This window comes from Ochotona curzoniae, unplaced genomic scaffold (assembly GCF_017591425.1).
Source record: "Ochotona curzoniae isolate NIBS_2020 unplaced genomic scaffold, NIBS_Ocur_1.0 contig_2688, whole genome shotgun sequence".
In the NCBI taxonomy this organism is placed as follows: Eukaryota; Metazoa; Chordata; class Mammalia; order Lagomorpha; family Ochotonidae; genus Ochotona; species Ochotona curzoniae.
The window spans coordinates 23,493,111-23,510,789 of NW_024465553.1; the positions used below are offsets into that span (position 1 = coordinate 23,493,111).

The 17,679-nt window shown below is 40.0% G+C and overlaps 1 protein-coding gene across 2 annotated transcripts in view; it reads right to left on the reverse strand.

The window, feature by feature from the left end:
* FUT8 (fucosyltransferase 8) overlaps positions 1–17,679 on the reverse strand; it is a 131,726-nt gene that overhangs the window by 92,189 nt on the left and 21,858 nt on the right. For both annotated transcript variants that reach the window (XM_040975437.1, XM_040975438.1), the window contains one exon: positions 15,755–15,851. The gene's annotated coding sequence lies outside the window, so the exon portion shown is untranslated. The remainder of the gene's footprint in view (positions 1–15,754; positions 15,852–17,679) is intronic.

The window sequence follows — 17,679 nt, forward strand, 5'->3', positions numbered from 1 at the left end:
CCGAGCTGAGCCCAGACGCGCCGGCCGAGCGCCCCGCTGCCCGTCGGGGAACGGCTCCGGCCGCGCGCGCCGGCGGCCTCGGCTGGCGGAGGGGGCGGAGGGGGCGGCGAGGGGCGCCTCGGCCGCGGCCGTTCCCTAAATAAATTCTTAAAAATAAACTAAGAACCTCAAAAATAAACTGGTTGGGTCAGTATGTCTACTTCAATAAGTTAATGCTGAGAAAAAATGAGACACAATGTGCTGTGTATATGCCTGTACACACGTAAACATACCAGAATCACTGATTATGTTCACATAAATGTGTCAGATATCTAGTGTTACAAGCTCCTCAGGAATTTTTATGATTCTTATCCAACTGAGGAACTATACCTCAGTGAATGAACATCCATTTAGCAACTTTCAAGAACCTGGCATACTATACAGACAACATGTTATGTTTAATTAAAATACATTAAAAACTAAAGAGAATGATTTAAAAGACATCATACTCCTAAAACACTGTTAGTAAAAGCCTCAAAAGGAAATTTCACTATCATATTCAAAAGCTAATTTAACAGATTTTTTGTTGTCTCTGTTGTAAAGAGAAAAACTTGAAGAGCTGATGCCATGGTGTAGCATTAAGCCTCAACCTGCTATACTGGCACTCCACATGAGCACCAGTTTGAAGTCCCACATATTCCGCTTGTAATCCAGTTTCCTGCTAACACACCTAAGAAAGCAGTGGAAGATGATCCAAATCCATGAGCCCCGAACCCACACAGGCGACTAGGAAGAAGCCCCTGGCTTCTGGCTTCTGACCAGTGTAGCTCCAGCCCTTGCTGCTACTGGGGAATAAACCAGTGGATGGAATAACGCACTCCTCCTTCCCAGTCCCCACCTGCCTCCCTTCTACCCCAACAACTCTCTGGGGGAAAAGAAAAAGAGAAAAAGAGAGAAAATCGAACAGTTACTCCGAACAAGGACATGGATTGGGTGACACTTCATGGACTCATGAATTTATGGATTGGGTGGCACTTCTCCAGAAAAAGTTCAGAAGTTCTGAATCAGCATCAGGGGCAAAGATCTTTTCACAGGCAGAACATGGAAGGAAGGCAAAAAGAAAAACACCATTGATTAGTTAGAGTGTAAGACTCTAGTTAGAGGCTAGTTGGTGATTTCTGACGCATAAAGGTTTGCCTAAGTAAGAACATAAAAACCTGGAGTTCCCCCAGGTTGGTGGTCTCCCAATTCAAAAATTATTAACACTGTAATAACTTCTAGATACCAATCTCAAATATTCCCTTTAATTTATCTTACAAATTCAGAGCTAACCCTAGACTAAAATAACATTTAAAAATACAATCAAGTAAAAACTATGTACAGTGGGGCTTTTCAATACAACAGATTCAAAATTATTTCATCAGTACAAATCTAAAAATTCTGAGAACTTGTGTGTTTAGAATTGCAACTATCTGAATCCTTAAAACCAGAAGAAAATTACTGTCAATATCACCTATATGCACTGAAGCAATGTTCTAGATCATTCAACAAGGCTGCCACCAGTCCCTTTAGTTCACACAGCACTTCAAATACAGAGTGAACGCCTGATTTAGAATTTTACACAGACAGTCCAATGCGACAAGCATTATCCTACACACAGCACCAGCCTACAGGAGAGCCTTTCTTTAACAATCAACATGCCAAGCAATCCTCTAACACCTGTACCTGTTTCCCTACCTTCTTTGACCTTCCAAGCCTAAAAAACTGTATGCTATTTATCACTCATATCTACTGAGTAATTCCTACAAGCTAAGCACTGAATAGAATACATAGAATCATAAGAGTTCACAACCTGGATATATCAAATAATCCTACCACTGCTGACTGAGAATATATAGTACTAACTTGAGAGTATTTACTCTCTTTTTAAAGAGATTTGTGTTTTTTTTTATTTGAAAGGTAAATTCACAGAGACAAGTAGAAATAGAGAGAGAAAAAAGAGAGAGAAAGAGAACTCCTATCCACTGGTTGGCTCCCCAAATGGGCAAAATGGCCAGAGCTGAACCAATCTGAAGCCAGGAACTTCTTCTTGGTCTCCAACATGTGGGTGCAGTGTCCCCAGGACTTAAGCCATTCCCCAGTGCTTTCCCAACCCACAAGGAGGGAGTTAGATCAGAAGCAGAAAATGGGGGACAAGAACTAGCACCCATATGGAATGCCAACAGGACGAGCCAGAGGACTAGCCTACTGAGCTACAGTGCCAACCCCAAGTATTCTTCTTAAAGGGATTTCATTGAGTATTTACTTTTATTTGCACTGGAACAGGCATTGATAATAGCATTAATACTGTTGTTTATCATTTCACAAGCCTAATCAATGTTTGGCAAATTTCGTTACCCTCCTTGCCAATTTGTTAAAGATGATGTCAGATCCTTCTATGAAAGCATCAGAATTAACGTAATATAGCTTTGAGGGAGGGCATGCCAAAGCTCAGCAGTTTTTATGACTCATTCAAATGGAAGCAGTATCTTTGAAGGAATTATTTCAAAAATAAAGCATAGGAGAAATTTTAATTTAAAATCCTTTTATTATTTAGGAGCTGGCACCAAAGCATAGTAGGCTAGGATCAACCTATGATGCCAGGATTCCATTTGGGTACCAATTAATGTCCTGGCTGCTTCACTTCTGATCCAGCTTCCACTTTGTCTGAAAGGGCAGAAAAGAACGGTGCAATTCCTTTCGCCCCAGCACCAACAGAGGAGAACTTGAACTGATTTCTGGGGTTCACATTTTGGCCTACCACAGCCTTGCTTCTTGCAGACATTTGGGAAGTGAAGCAGGATAAGAAATCAATCTCTCTCTTTCAAATAAAATGCTTTATTGTGCTAGCAAAAAAAAAAGCCATAAATCATTTTTCATAATAATATTTCCAAAAACTTTCTGAAGATCTTTCGGATTTAAAAATTACATTTATTATCCTTCTACACAATTTCCTCAAAATAGCAACTCAAAACCTAAACACAGTTAACAGTATTGTTCTAAAACCTGCAAGCAAGATATTATCTGGATTAGAGGATGGAAATTTCTTTTTCTAGAATATTAACCATTCATACAAAGCTTTCCATAATTGTGAATGAGTTTCACAACTGTATTGCCAAAAAAAAGGGGGGGGAGCAAAACTCAAAACTTTCAAGAAGTTGACTATTACAAAATTGGGAGGCTTCAATTGCAACATCTTTCTAGTCCTAGAATCCACATCTTAGGCCCAAAAACAAAACAAGAGATGTTTCAGCTACATTAGGCTTGTGCTTTCCTGCTGCCCTCACGAATGCCTTCAACATTTCAAACAAAACACCTTGTACTCATAAATAGAACCCACTGGGGGGAGGGGAAGGAAGCAGGAATTCCCAGCATGTTTCCCTAACACTATGGCTCCATCAGATTACTGCAACTGTGCCAAGTGAGCCAAACTTAATCACCCTAGAAGTTGGAGAATCTGGGAGAAGGGTTTCCCTCGTCAACTCTTGCTGTACAATTTGCTTACATTAAAGTTGAAACCCAATCAACCTATATCCCCTTACAAATTAAGAAATATGCTTAGAGGGGCCATCGTTACAGTGTAATAAGTTTGCTGTCTATAATGCTGGCATTTCTTACAGGCATCTGTGAGAAGCCTAGCTGCCCCACTTCTGAAATTGTTGCTTCTTGCTATTGCGGCTGGGAACAGCAGAAGATTGCCCAAGTCCTTGGCCCCTGCACCCACATGGGAGACGTTGGAAGAAGCTCCTGGCTCCTGGCTTTGACCTGGCCCAAGCCCCAGATATTGTGGCCATTTAGGGAGTGACCCACCAGATGGAAGAGCTTTCATTCTATCTCTGTCTGTATCTCTCTCCCGCTGCCTGTCGCCTGTCCCTCTCTCTGTATGTAATTTTCAAATAGATAAAATTTTTTTAAAGAAATTTACCTACAGCCCATTTCTTCTGCAACCTGCTGTTTTACAATGCGAACACTCTTTTAAAAAGAAAAATTGGGGGCCAGCATGGTGGTAGACTAATCCCCAGTCTGCTAGCATCAGCATCAGCTATAGACATAGATTCCTGTCCTAGCGGCTCCACTTCCTGTCCAACACTGCTTGCAGCCTAAGAAAGCAACGGAGAAAGGTCCAATTCCTCTGTCTCTACTGTTCCCTTGGTAAAACTGCTTTTCAAATAAAAAAAGGTGAATATTAAAAAAAAAAGGAGAAGAAAAAACTAGCAACACTGTAAGAACTTGAAGAACAGCTAAAGATTAGAAAGGCACATCCAGAATAAGGTCTCTCCATGGACTTTCTTTCTATATAGATGTTCTTCAAAAAGCTCATGGAAAATGGAACCAAAATATGATGCATGTTTTCCATGAAGACTTGAAATAGCTTCACATAAAAACTGACTATCATAGGTATTTGGCTAAAGTTAAAACAATCCAAAATAACTGCAGGGATAAGTGTTTCTTAGTATACAGAATTAGCTCAAGGTGATCCCAAGATATTCCGTCTCCAATACCCATGCCTTCTGATTTAGCTAACAATAATAGCAAATAGTTTACACATATATATGCACTAGTTATATATACATACAGTATATATGTGTGTATATAGAGTATATATACTATAGCATACATAGTGTATATATATTGTGTGTATATATACTAGTTGTGTATATATATACTAGTTAATAGGTGTGCATATATATACATACTAGTTATATTTAAACTAGTAAATAGCTACATTTACTGGGCCATTATACAATTTACAGCACTGTGCTAAAGATTCCATTTAGGGGCTGGTGCAATGGTTCAATTGGCTAATTCTTTGTCTGCAAGTGCCGATATTCCATATAAGTGCCAGTTCATGTCCCAGTGGCACTCTGTACCCAGGTGGGAGACCTGGAAGAAGTTCCTGGCTCCTGGCTTCAGATCACCTCAGCTCCACACCATACAGCCTTTTGAGGAGTGAACCAAGCACTTTCTATCATTTGACCTGGGAAGAAATACCCCACCTGAAATCACTGAAGTCTGAGATTTTAGCACAGGACTAAGGAACCTTCTGCAAACCCTTCTCCCCATACCATATCACCACAGCTCCTGCACAACAGGGGATTACAACGGAGAGAACCAAAACCACAGATCCTATTTAAGGATTTCCTACAAAAACCCAGAGACAACAGGTCAGATAAAAACAAGTGTAGTAGAAGAAACTCTGACTTCTGATAAATACCACAGCTACAGCGAAGAATGAGCAAACTTGACCTAACCGGAAAAAAAACAACAAATATATATATATATACACACACACACACACACATATATATATAACATTAAAGGCCCATTTACCTTAGTTCCTCTTGCCTGAAACACCACGTCTGACTATAAACAAAAACAACAGTAAAAATCACAAGGCACTGAAAAGGCAAAAACACAGTTTAGGGGGGCAGGACTGTGGCAGGGAAGGTTAAACCCAGGCACTGGAATGCCGTCCCAGTCCCAGGTACTCCGCTTTGGGTCTAACTTGCAGCCAGTGTGAACTCTGAGAAGCGGCAGGTGATGGCACAAGCACTGGGCTCCCGACACCCATGCGGGAGGTCCAGCTGGAATGCACCGGCGCCTGCTTTCAGTGTGCACAGCTGTTGTGAGCTCTCGGAGACTGAACCAATATTTGGTGATCTTTCTCTCACTCTCTGTCATTCTGCCTTTGAATAAATAAACTTTTAAAAAAATGATGAAGAAACATCAACCCTCTCAGATGAAGACTTAGAGAAAGAAAAGCCAGCAGACCTGACATCCAAGAAATGTTAACAGAAGTTCTTCATGGAGAGGGAAAATTACATAGGTCAAAATTTGTATTATGCAGAGAAAGGCAGGAAGCACAGAGCAGGAATAAAGGTAAAATTTAATGCTTTCTCTCCCTTACTCTTAACATATCTAAAATAACGACTGGCTCAAAATAATAATACAGGTTAAGTATTCTTTTCCCAAAATGCTTAGACCCAGAAGTGTTCATATTCTTTCAGATTCTGGACTATTTGTTCACACATAATAAGACGTCTTGGTGAAGGAATCCAAGTCTAAATATAAAACTCATTTACATTTCACCCACACCTAGTCCACATAGCCTGGAGGTAACTGTACACACTTTCAGGTGCCTACACTGTGTGCCCATCACAAGAGGCCAGCAATGGAATTTTCCACTGTGGCATCATGACTACACACATAAAGTTTCAGATTTTGGAGTATTTGGGATATCAGATTTCTAGATGACGGATGTTCAATATGTAACAATAATGTATGTGGTGACTACACTTTACAGAAAAGTCAAAACAAGACAGTAATTATATGGAATGGGAGAGAGGAAGTGAGAATACTCTTAAGGTACTTACATTACAAACAAAGTAGTTAGTATTATTTGACATGAACTTGGGTTAACTTAAATGTATAACTGGAAACCATGCACAACCAGTAAATCAATTTTAATGTGTATAATTGACCCACTAAGACAGGAGAGAAATAGAATAATGTAAAATGCTCAAAGAGAAGACAGAAACAATGTGGGAGACAAAAAAACCAAGGGCAATGAACTTATAAAAAATTATAAATGAATACAGTAGTTTTAATCCAAATATCAAGTTATTTTTAAACTGTAGTCTAAATACACCAATTAAAACACACAGATCACAAGAGCAGCTCAAAAGACAAGACTCAGTTTTGTGTTATCCATAACTTCCCTCTATTTAGACATAGCTATATAGACATGGAGAGTCTATCCAAACGCACAGACAGATGAGAAAAAGGGACAGAAGGAGATAACACCATGTTCAACCTAAGCAAATGAAAGCTGGAATAGCTACATTAAATTCAAACAGAGCAGAAATCAGACCAGCAATAAAACCTAACAGCAAAACTAATATTAAATTCAAACAGAGCAGAAAAACCATCAGCAAAAAAGAGAAACTACATAATAGTAAAGGGACAATGCTCAAGATTTAGCTTTCCTTACATATCCTCAACCATCAACAAAGTGTCCAAATATATTAAGTAAAAGCTCTTAGGACTGCGAGAAGAAATACATGAATTCACTGTTAGAAGACTTCAACATCCACTTTCAGTTACTAAGGGAGGCAGAAAATCAGTACAGCTATTGTAAGACTGACAACAGCATAAACCAACTAAATCTAACTGACATTTATAGAAGACTGCATCCAGCAACAGATGCACATGCTTTTAATAGTAAACACTGCACTAAAATGCTACATTCAGAGCCATAAAACAAACCTTACTGAATTTAACAGAACCACACAAAGCAAGCTTTCAGATCATACAGGAATTAAATCGGTAGCAAAATGACATTTGGAAAATCTGAAAAATATTTGGAGAATAAACAACATACTTACACAGGTCAAATAAATTTTAAGAAATTAAAAAAAGTATATTGAACTAAATGAAAATGAACATAAAACATCAAAATGAGTGAAATGTAACATAACAGTTCCTACAAGGGGATGTGTAAGAGTGAAGGAATATTTTATTTTAAAAAAATAAAAGAATCTAAGCTGCCTCCTTTAAAAACCACAAGAGAAGAGAAGATGAAAAATTTCTAGTGAGCCTAAGAAATAATGAAGCTACTATTATTTACGGAGCAGAAATCAGTGAAATTGAAACCACAAGAGAAAATCAAAGCTAAAAGTTGATTTTATACCGATAAATCAGATTACTTAAATAAAATGGACCAAATCCTTCAAATACACCATCTATCAAAACTCAAACAAAAATAAATAGATCACCTATATAGGTTTATGTCAATAAAAGAGATCAAATAAATGATCTTCCAAAAGCCACTCAGATTATTCACTGGTGATTTCTGCCAAAGATTACAGAAACAAATGATAACAGTTTTCTATAAAAACTGTTTCAAAAAAAAAAAAATCAAAGAAAGTACTTCCTAACTCATTCTCTGAAGTCAGTATTAGCAAAATACCAAGACTAAGCAACAGCATTACAAGACAGGAAAACCATATATTAATCACTCTCATGAACATAAACACAAAGAAAATATTACATACTCAAATCACAGACCACACCCAAGTTGAGATTTATTCCAAGTATATAAGGCAAATTCAACATCTGAAATAACTTAATGTAAACTAGAAAGGAAAAATCAAAACAATCATATCAAGAGATTTTTAAAAATACATATAATTAAACTGGGAGCCAATACTGTGGCATAGTGGGTAAAGTCACTTGTAACCCTGCCAGCAGTGATGTTCGCTGGTTCTTTCCCCACACGACCCACTTCAATGCAGTTCCCTGCTAATGGCCTGGGAAAGGCAGCACATTACCCAAGCATCTGGGCCCCTGCCACCAGGACACTGGATTAGGCTCTTGATTCCCGGCTCCAGCCTGGCTCAGCTTTGGTCCTTGTGGCCATCAGGGGATGGAAGACCTTTCTGTCCATCTGTTCCTCTCCCGCTCGCTCTCTAACTCTTTCAAATAAATAAATAAATCTTTTTAAAAAAATCTAATAGCTTCATTATTAAAAAGTCTCCATAAACTAGAAAGAGAACTTCCCCAACTTAATAAAGAAAATCTAACAGAAATTTACATCAAGCACTACACTTAACTTCCCCTCACATTAACTTCCTTGCTAATGGAATAAAGGAGGAGAATATGAAAACGGACAGGCACTTAGTCTAGCAGTTAGGACCACAGTTCAGAAACCTATCCTCCACACTGAAGTGCCTGTATGTGACTCCTGGCTCTGACACCCAATTGCAGCCTCCTGACAATGCAGACCATCGAAAGTATCAGGCATGATCCCAGTATCTGATTTCCTGCCAACCACGTGGAAAGAGCTAGACTGAGTTCCCAGCTCCTGGACCCAGCCCAACACCTGACACAGCCACTGGAATTGGAAAGTAAACCAACAGATAAACCTCAAATTAATTTATTAACTATTTTTTTAAAAGAGAGGATAGGAGAAATATACTAATTGGAAAGGAAGAAGTAAAATTAATTTATCTGCAGTTTTCTTAAATCTTTAGATAACTTGATTATCTGTACAGAAAATCTCTAAGAATCGATCAAAAAACTTCAGAAAGTATTAAGCAATTCTGGTAAAGACACAGGACACAAAAGAGTATAATGGAAATTTTGCACTTGTTCAATTATAAATTATATATTTATATATTTTTATATATTATTTCTATATTATAATATATTCTATAATATGTAATAATATAACACTATACTACATATTATATAATATAATTATATCTTTATAAATTATATATATATTTACATAAATATAAAGCTTACTTAAATTTTAAAAACGTGGACGCCACAGTTTACATACTAATGCATTCATTCAGCACAGACACTCCAGAAGAAAGGTGTTGTACATCTTCTCCCGTGTGACGATGGCAGGGAGAAGGAGATGGAGCTCTCCTTTCCTGGGAGTCCACGAGTCCAGCAAAATAAACACAAAACAGAAAATGAAGACTGCGGAGTTAGGATTGTGGTGCAGCATGCAGAGTTTCCACTTGGGACGCTGGTATCCCAGTGTCTGGGCTTAAGCTCCACCTCCACTTTGGATCTACTTCCTGCTAATGCACAGCTTGGAAATCAGCAGTGATGGTTCTCCAGTCCACGGTCTCACACGTTTAGTGAGAAGCCCAGACGGAGTCCCTGGCTCCTGGTGTGGGCCAGGCCCAGCTCTTGCAATGACTGGATGTGGAATGAACCAGCAAATATGACATTCTCTCTCACTCACTGTTGGTTGCTCTCCTTTCAAATAAATACATTTTTAAAAAAACTTCTCTGAGAGAGTGAAGGCCCCAAACCATAAAAGAAATGAAATTAAGCACATCCATACCTCACTTTTTGATCACGGGGACCAGGGTTTGCATGACGCAGCACATTAAAGAGCATCCAATATCTGAGGGCTGGTTTCAGACTCCAATCCAGCTCCCTGCTTACCCACATGGGGAGGCAGAGGATCATGGGCTAAGTGCTTGGACTCCGCCAGCTGGCTGGGAGACCTGCATGGCCTGCCTGACTCCAGGCTGCAGCCTAGCCCAGGTCTCCTTGGTAAGCCATTTGGGGAGCAAATTAGCAGATGGAAGGTCTCTCTTTCTATCTCCCTCTCTGCCACTCTACCTTTTGAATAAATAAACCTTAACAACAACAACAAGAACTTCCTTTGTAGTGCCTGCCGTAGCTCTGAGGTAATTATCTGCATAATTCAGTGAGAGAATTCAAATGTAATGTTACAAAGATCTGTTCAAAATATAAAGAAAATTCAATAGCAGATGAAGAACTTACAACTGGGAGCTCCAGCACCAGGCTCCACCTTAGAGAACTATTCTCTTACTAAGATTTTTCTAATTTTTCTCCACAGGAATAATATCAAAGAAATGTAGACAATGAAGGGGAGTTACATTCCTAGATTCCCTTCAGAAGAGACCATTTCATTTTCTGAACCCAGGACGACAGTTCTGCAATAACGCTTCTTGCTTTAAGCGAATTAACCGACCCGAAGAATGTTCCTTTCCAAATACACTATTCAAAATGGAAAACAAAATATATTTAAGTCAGAGATCACAGCCAGTAGCATGCTCACCTAATATCTTTGCTGATGACCCTCATCCAAGTAAACAAAAGATAAATCAGTCTGTAGAAGTTACAGCCACAAGTCAGTGATTACGTGCGCCCTCTGGAGGCAGGCGCGGTGGTGCGGCACACAGGCCCCACCTGGGCAGCCAGCATCTCCACCAGGTGCAGCGCCTCAGTCCAGCCTCCTCGCGCGCACCCTCGAACGGATGAGACGTCTGAGTAGTGAAGTCCCTGCTGCTCACATGGCAGACCCCAAACTGAATTCCTGGCTCCTGGCTTCAGCCGGGCCCAGCCCTAGTTTGCAGGCATTTAGGAAGGAAACAAGGACAGGAAATTCATTTTCTCTCTCTCCCTCTCTCTCTCTCTCTTTCTCTCTCTCTCTCCCTCTCTGTCTCTATCAAGTAAATAAACCAAAAGCAAATAAAAATAATCCTGTCACAGGATGTGACACTCTTGCATCAGAAACTAACAACAGCTTAATACTAGCAATGATAATGGTGGTCAGAATATTATTATTTGTACTGATATCCAAGATCTTATTTCTAAGGGACAATGCAAGGAGAACTGATACGTGAACACCTGCCTGGTGTATGTTACCTTACAGGACTCCAAGAATTCAAAAGAGCTGCAAGCAAATATGCCCAGCTGTTCCCCCAGAAGAATGATCCTAATCATCCAGGAAACAAAGACGTGTCCCCCCCCCCCCCCCCCCCCCCCCCCCCCCCCCCCGCGCAGGTAAGAGACATGGTTTCCACTTCCGAGAGGAGCGGCCACACAAGCTTCCTTGACAAACATAGTCACCAGGTCCAGTGCAGTAGCCTAGTGGCTAAAGTCCTTGCCCTGTATGCGTCAGGATCCCATATGGGCTCTGGTTCGTGTCCCAGCTGCTCCACTTCCCTTCCTGCTCGCTGCTTGTGGCCTGGAAAAGCAGTCAAGGAAAGCCCAAAGCCTTGGGACCCTACACCTGTGTGGAAGACCTGGAGGGGGTTCCTGGCTCCTGGCTTCAAATCAGCTCAGCTCTGGCCATTGCGACCACTTGGGGAGTGACCAAGTGGTTGGAAGATCCCTCTCTCTGTCTCTCCTTCTATCTGTATATCTGACTTTCCAATAAAAATAAATATTTTAAAAAAGCATAATCCAATAAAAGCAGTCTATGCTACTGTGCAACAGATGTACTAAAAGAGAAATCTATGAAATTCAACAAAAATGTTTCTCAACACCGATTGCCTTTGGGTCGTGAAGCTAAAAAGATTTTCAAGAAGTCAGGATGCTGTTGGATTAGAATGTATCAGGAAAAAAAAAAGTAAAAAAACATTGGTTCATTCAAAAACCTATGTAAATTAAAACTACTTCAGCTGAGTTATAATATTGTAACATACCTGTGTATCAAATATTTACAAGTAAATAATTAGAGTGTATTGGAAGTCTGGTTTTGTATTTCCAGGATAGTACCTTGATCAAGTTGCATCAATAAATTTCTAGACCTATAATGCTTATGAAATGAACTTTTGGGGACTTCTAAATATTAAATATACCCTTAAAATTTAAATTAAGCAGACCCTCAAAATAGAATAATGTTCTTAGGTTACTAGATGTTATTCAGAATTCTTGTTTTTTTTTAAGGTTTATTTTTATTAGAAAGGCATATCAGATTTATATAGGGAAAAGGAGACAGAAAGATCTTTCATCCACTGGTTCACTCCCCACATGGCCACAGCAGCCGGAGCGGAACCAATCCAAAGCCAGGAGCCACAGCTTCTTCTGGATCTCCAAAGCAGGTACAGGGTCTCAAGGCCCTGGGCCATCCTCTACTGCTTACCCAGGCCATAAACAGGGAGTTGGATGGGAAGTTGAGCATTTGGGACACAAATCAGCACCCATATAGATCCCTGTGCCTGCAACATGAGGACTTAGCCATTTAGCCACTGTGCTGGGCCCTTAAATCAGGATTCTAAAGTCTGTATGTATTTAAAGTATTTGTCTAAGTATGAATCTTATTTAAATTCTATACATTTCAATTTAATCTATATAAAAATATTTGGGATGATAAAAAAAACACTGTTAGATTTTTTTTCTAGCTATAGATTCAATGCCAGAATTTTTTACAGCTACCTGAGAATCAAGATCACATCTCAAGTGCAAGGTCATGGCCCAGGGTTTGAGCGAACCACATACCACATCAGTGAGTCTGGGTTTGCTCGGCTCTAACCCGTCTCCAGCTTTCTCTGGATGCAGATGCTGGGACACAGCATGGGGGCTTGAGGAGCTGGGGTTCTGCACTCCATACAGGAAACACGGACTGTGGTCCCAGACCATGGCTTTGGCCCTGATCAGCCCTGATAGTTGTGGGCACTTGCAGAATAAGTCAGCAGATGGAAATCCATGCTCTTTCTCTCTTTCTCCTTCAACACTCTGCCAATGAATAAGTAAATAGATTGATAGCTACATGGAGAGAGAGAACAGGGGAGGGAAGGGGAAGAAAAGTTCTTGTAAGGAAAAATAAAACAAGCTATTCAGATACTGACCTGTCTTAACTGGAAAAGAAATGAAAGCTAAGTTTTACGAATAAATTGAGTAATTTAACTTTTTCCCAGCCCTGAGATCAGATGATCGAGGATGAAGGAGTGGTAAGTGGAATGAGCAGGATTTGTGTCTCCAGCATGATTAAAAGCACAGCATCTTGCCTCTCGGTCTCCATCTTTTAATTTACAGGAAAAAAAATGCATCAGGTTCATCTCGCATAAAAATTCTATGAGAAGTACCAGCTTTTACAGTTTTAACACCATTTCATTTTCTCATTTATTCAGAAATCTTACTTCCTAGTTTGTCATGCCAATCTGTAGAATCCTCAGATGCACATACTTCAATGAACACCAAATAGCCCAATGACAATGGCACTAAGCAGTAATACTTGCTGTAAAATTAGCTCCGTAAAAAAAATGCCCAGGAGGCAGTACGGTGGCACAATGCACTAATTCTGCTGTAACTGTCGGCATCCAATAGGCATTGTTTTGTGTCCCAGCTGCTCAATTTCCAATCCAGCTCTCTGCCTATGGCCTAGGAAAACAGCTGAGGATGATCCTAGTCCTTGGGACCCTGACCCCACAGGGGAGACACAAAAGCTCCTGGCTCCCACCTTTGGATCAGCTCAGCACTGGCCTTTGCAGCAACTTGAGGAGTAAACCAGCATATGGAAGACATTCCCTCCCCTTTCTTTGTAAAATCTGCCTTTCAAATAAAAAAATAGACCAATCTTTTTTAAAAAGCTAATATCCAAAATTTGTCAGGGCTAGCATTATGGCACAGAGATTGAGCTGCACGTGCAATACCAGCATCCTATATTAGAATGCCAGCTAGAATCTGCCCTGCTATACTTCTACTCCAGCTCACTGCTAATGTGCATGGAAAAGCATCAGAAGATAGTGCAAGTATTTGGATCCTGCCACATAAGTAGAAGATACACAGACAGTTCCTGGCACTGCCTTCTGGGGAATCCTGCCCAGCGTTTGTCAGCACTGGGGAATGAAACTGTGGATCAAAGACTGAGCTCTCTCCTTCACTTCCTCTGGCACTCTTACTTTCGAATAAATAAATTTTTAAAATTATAAATAACAGATAAGTAGAATTTCAAGAAGCTCCATCATCTACCTGAGAACTCAAAAGTACATCCCTATCTATGTACAGAAACTGCGTGGTATGGACCATAAATACTTAACACTACATCCTCCGGTGAATAAAAGCTGTTGTCCCAAAGTCAGATTTTATAGAGAGAAGGAGAGACAGAAAGATCTTCCATCTGCTAGTTCACTCCCTAATTGGTTGCAACGGCTGAAGTTGAGCTGATCCAAGGCCAAGAGGAGCCTTCTCCAGGTCTCCCACATAGGTGCAGGGTCCCAAGGCTTTGGGCCATCCTCCACCACCTTCCCAGGCCACAGGCAGGGAGCTGGAAGGGAAGTAGAGCAGCTGGGACACAAAGTGGTACTCTCATGGGATCCCAGCACATTCAAGGAGAGGACTTTGACCACTAAGTAAATGTGCCAGACCCATTGTGCTTATTTTTTAAGATCTACTTATTCATTTATTTTAATGTAGAGCAATAAAGAGAAAGGGAGAGAGACAGATCCTCCAGCTACTGGTTCATTCCCTAAATAACCACAACAGTCAGATCTAAGCCAGGAAAACGCTGAGAATTCTATCTGGATCTCCCACATATGCTGCAAGGGCCCTTCCTCTTGGGACATCACCTGTTGCCTTCTCAGGCACATTAGCAGGATGCTGGATCAGCAGAGCTGCCAGAACTCCAACTGGCACTCAGATACGCAATGCCAATGCAGAGCCACAGCACCATCCCTTAAGTCAATTTTTATAGAAAAAAAAGGTCCAACAACTGGTGAACGGACAAGGTAATGTGATGTATATCCAACAGTAGAACACTACTCAGGAATTAAAAAAGAAGAAACTAACAATACACACAGGCACATGGGTGAAGTTCAAACACATTATGCTAGTCCGAAAAGCCAGAATTAAAAAGCTGTATACTAGATGACACCGTTTAACTGATATATTGGAAAAGGCAAACTATAAGGCCAAAAATTTGACGTAGGGATTTTGGTGAAAACAGATTAATTACAAAGGAGTAACATGAGTAAATTTGGAAGATTATGGAACTGTTTTCAACTGTGATGATTCTTAATATGAATTTGTCAAGATTCAGACTGAATAGTTAAAAATTTTTTAAAAAGCTAATGTATGACTGAAGTTTGGGTAAGAATGATACCTTGTAAAAGTCAGCTACTAAAAATCAGAAAATGTTAAGAGGTGTTTCTTTTTAGCACAAATTATATCACATAAGGATGTAGGAACACCAGGTAACATGTGCACTCATAGCTGGTTTGATCACCTCATATTTTAAAATACAAAACACTGAAAAGGAGGTAAAATATTTTTCAGTTCATGCTGCGCAGACTATGCATATTAGGCAGTCAGAAAATTTTCTGACCTAATAAACAAATCAAAAAGCATTTACACTGACTTGAATATCCTACTCTACTGGAACATGCATATGTAGCTTAAACCACCAAAAAAAAAAACAAATATTAACATACACTGGAACCCAGACACATAGTATACTAACCTAAAATTCCTCAGTTGATCAACAAAGGCAATAAAGCACTTTATCTTAAATGAAAACACCAGCAGGGTTTTAGATGCCTCTTAGCAACAGCAGCAATCTGAAACAAACAAAAAATAGACAAATTCAGTGCTACTCAAATTTCAATTAGCATTACTATCCTGTCGCTTAAATTTCTATTATTTTCCTTCAGGTAGTCCCCTGTAACATGCAAATTCATTTATTCTGGTATATTTATTTATTCTGCAAGCAGTACTTTCTAAATAACAACAAGGAATGAGTTTTGTTTTACAAATTAATCTAAACTCAACCACACTGGATGTCTTAATTTGCTTCACAGTTCATCTTTAAATAAATCAGCACACATAAAAATTAGTTTTTGAACACAAAATTCTTTAATTCTTAAATTTTGTGTTCTCACACACATGGCAATGAGAAATCTCATTTCAGAATAAGGCTCAAATCTACATATTCCCCATGTCCCAAATGGCTCTAAGACCCAGCTTCTTGCTGTCTCCTATATAATCTTCCACTCTAACTATTCATCTGCTTGCTTTGCACAGGACAACTGTCACTCTGTTACCAATCAACAACACAGCATTCCTTCATATTACAACAGGGGATTTTTCCTCGCTGATTCTTTTTGTCAATCAATTCTCATCCACTACTTCTCTCAAAATTCAGTTCTCCACACATTTTTCTTTCTGGAGGTTATAACTCATTAACCTTTTCTAGAATATGTGTTACATTCTATGTCTGCCACTTCATGTGGTCTTTTGATCAGAGTTTACATCCTACTTCTTTTGTCTCTGGCCGTCCATCATTTAACATCAGGTTTGACAAACAGTAAGCAATCGATATAATAAACTGACAAGTCAAATGTTCTTTTTTATTATTATTGTTTTTATTTTTGATGATTTTTATAAAATCAATTAGGGGGTAAAGGGCTACAAGAAAGTGAGTGAGACCATTATTTCCACATTCTTTTTTTTTTCCTTCCTGCATCTTCCTGGTACATTTCCGTCAAACACCTACCGCTCACAGTGCAGGTTAATAACACTTCAGATGCAGGAAGGGGGAGATAAAGGGAGAAGCCACAGCCAGCCTTCCAACCACCTCCATGTCCTGGGATGGAGGACAGCCACCCGACTCCATCACAGTGTTTGCTTTACAGGGCATGCTCCGAGGGTCCTGCACAAGAGTTTTGCTAGTTCAACAGTTCTGAACAACTGCTGATCTTGCCACTCCCAGCACAATGTAATCTTCCCAGGATCCACCGGTTCACACAGTCCACGTTAGAGTCTCCGTTTATCCAGGTATTCACTGTCAACACTTGGCTGGGGGTTGATTCATTTGTTCTCTCATCCACCCTTTACTGTAGAACCAGGTGTTCTCTGCACACTCCAATGTACTGCCACGTCCTCCATGTGCACCTGGATATGCGATTCACTGCTCTGTCTAAACCACTGGGTCCAGAGTCATAGCCTAGTGGCTAAATCCCCGCCTTGTATCCGCCAGGATCCCATATGGGCGACAGTTTGTGTCTTGGCTGTTTCACTCCCCCATCCAGCCCCCTGCTCTGTGGTCTGGGAAAGCAGCAGAGGACGGCCCAAAGCCTTGGGACCTTTGCACCCGTGTGGGAGACCCGGAAGAGGCTCCGGACGCCTGCTTCGAATCGGATCAGCTCTAGCCACTGTAGCCACTTAGGGAGTGAACCAGCGGACAGAATATCTATCTCCTTCTCTATATATATATCTGCCTTTCCAATAAAAATAAATAAAATCTTTAAAGAGTTCCACATCTAATATAGTAAAATAAGCTTCCACCAAACAGATCTTTCTTCAGAAAACAATTATAAAACTCAATGAAATACAAACATCTAGGTACATTTAGGTACATTTGTACCTAAAGACACAGGAGCATGAACA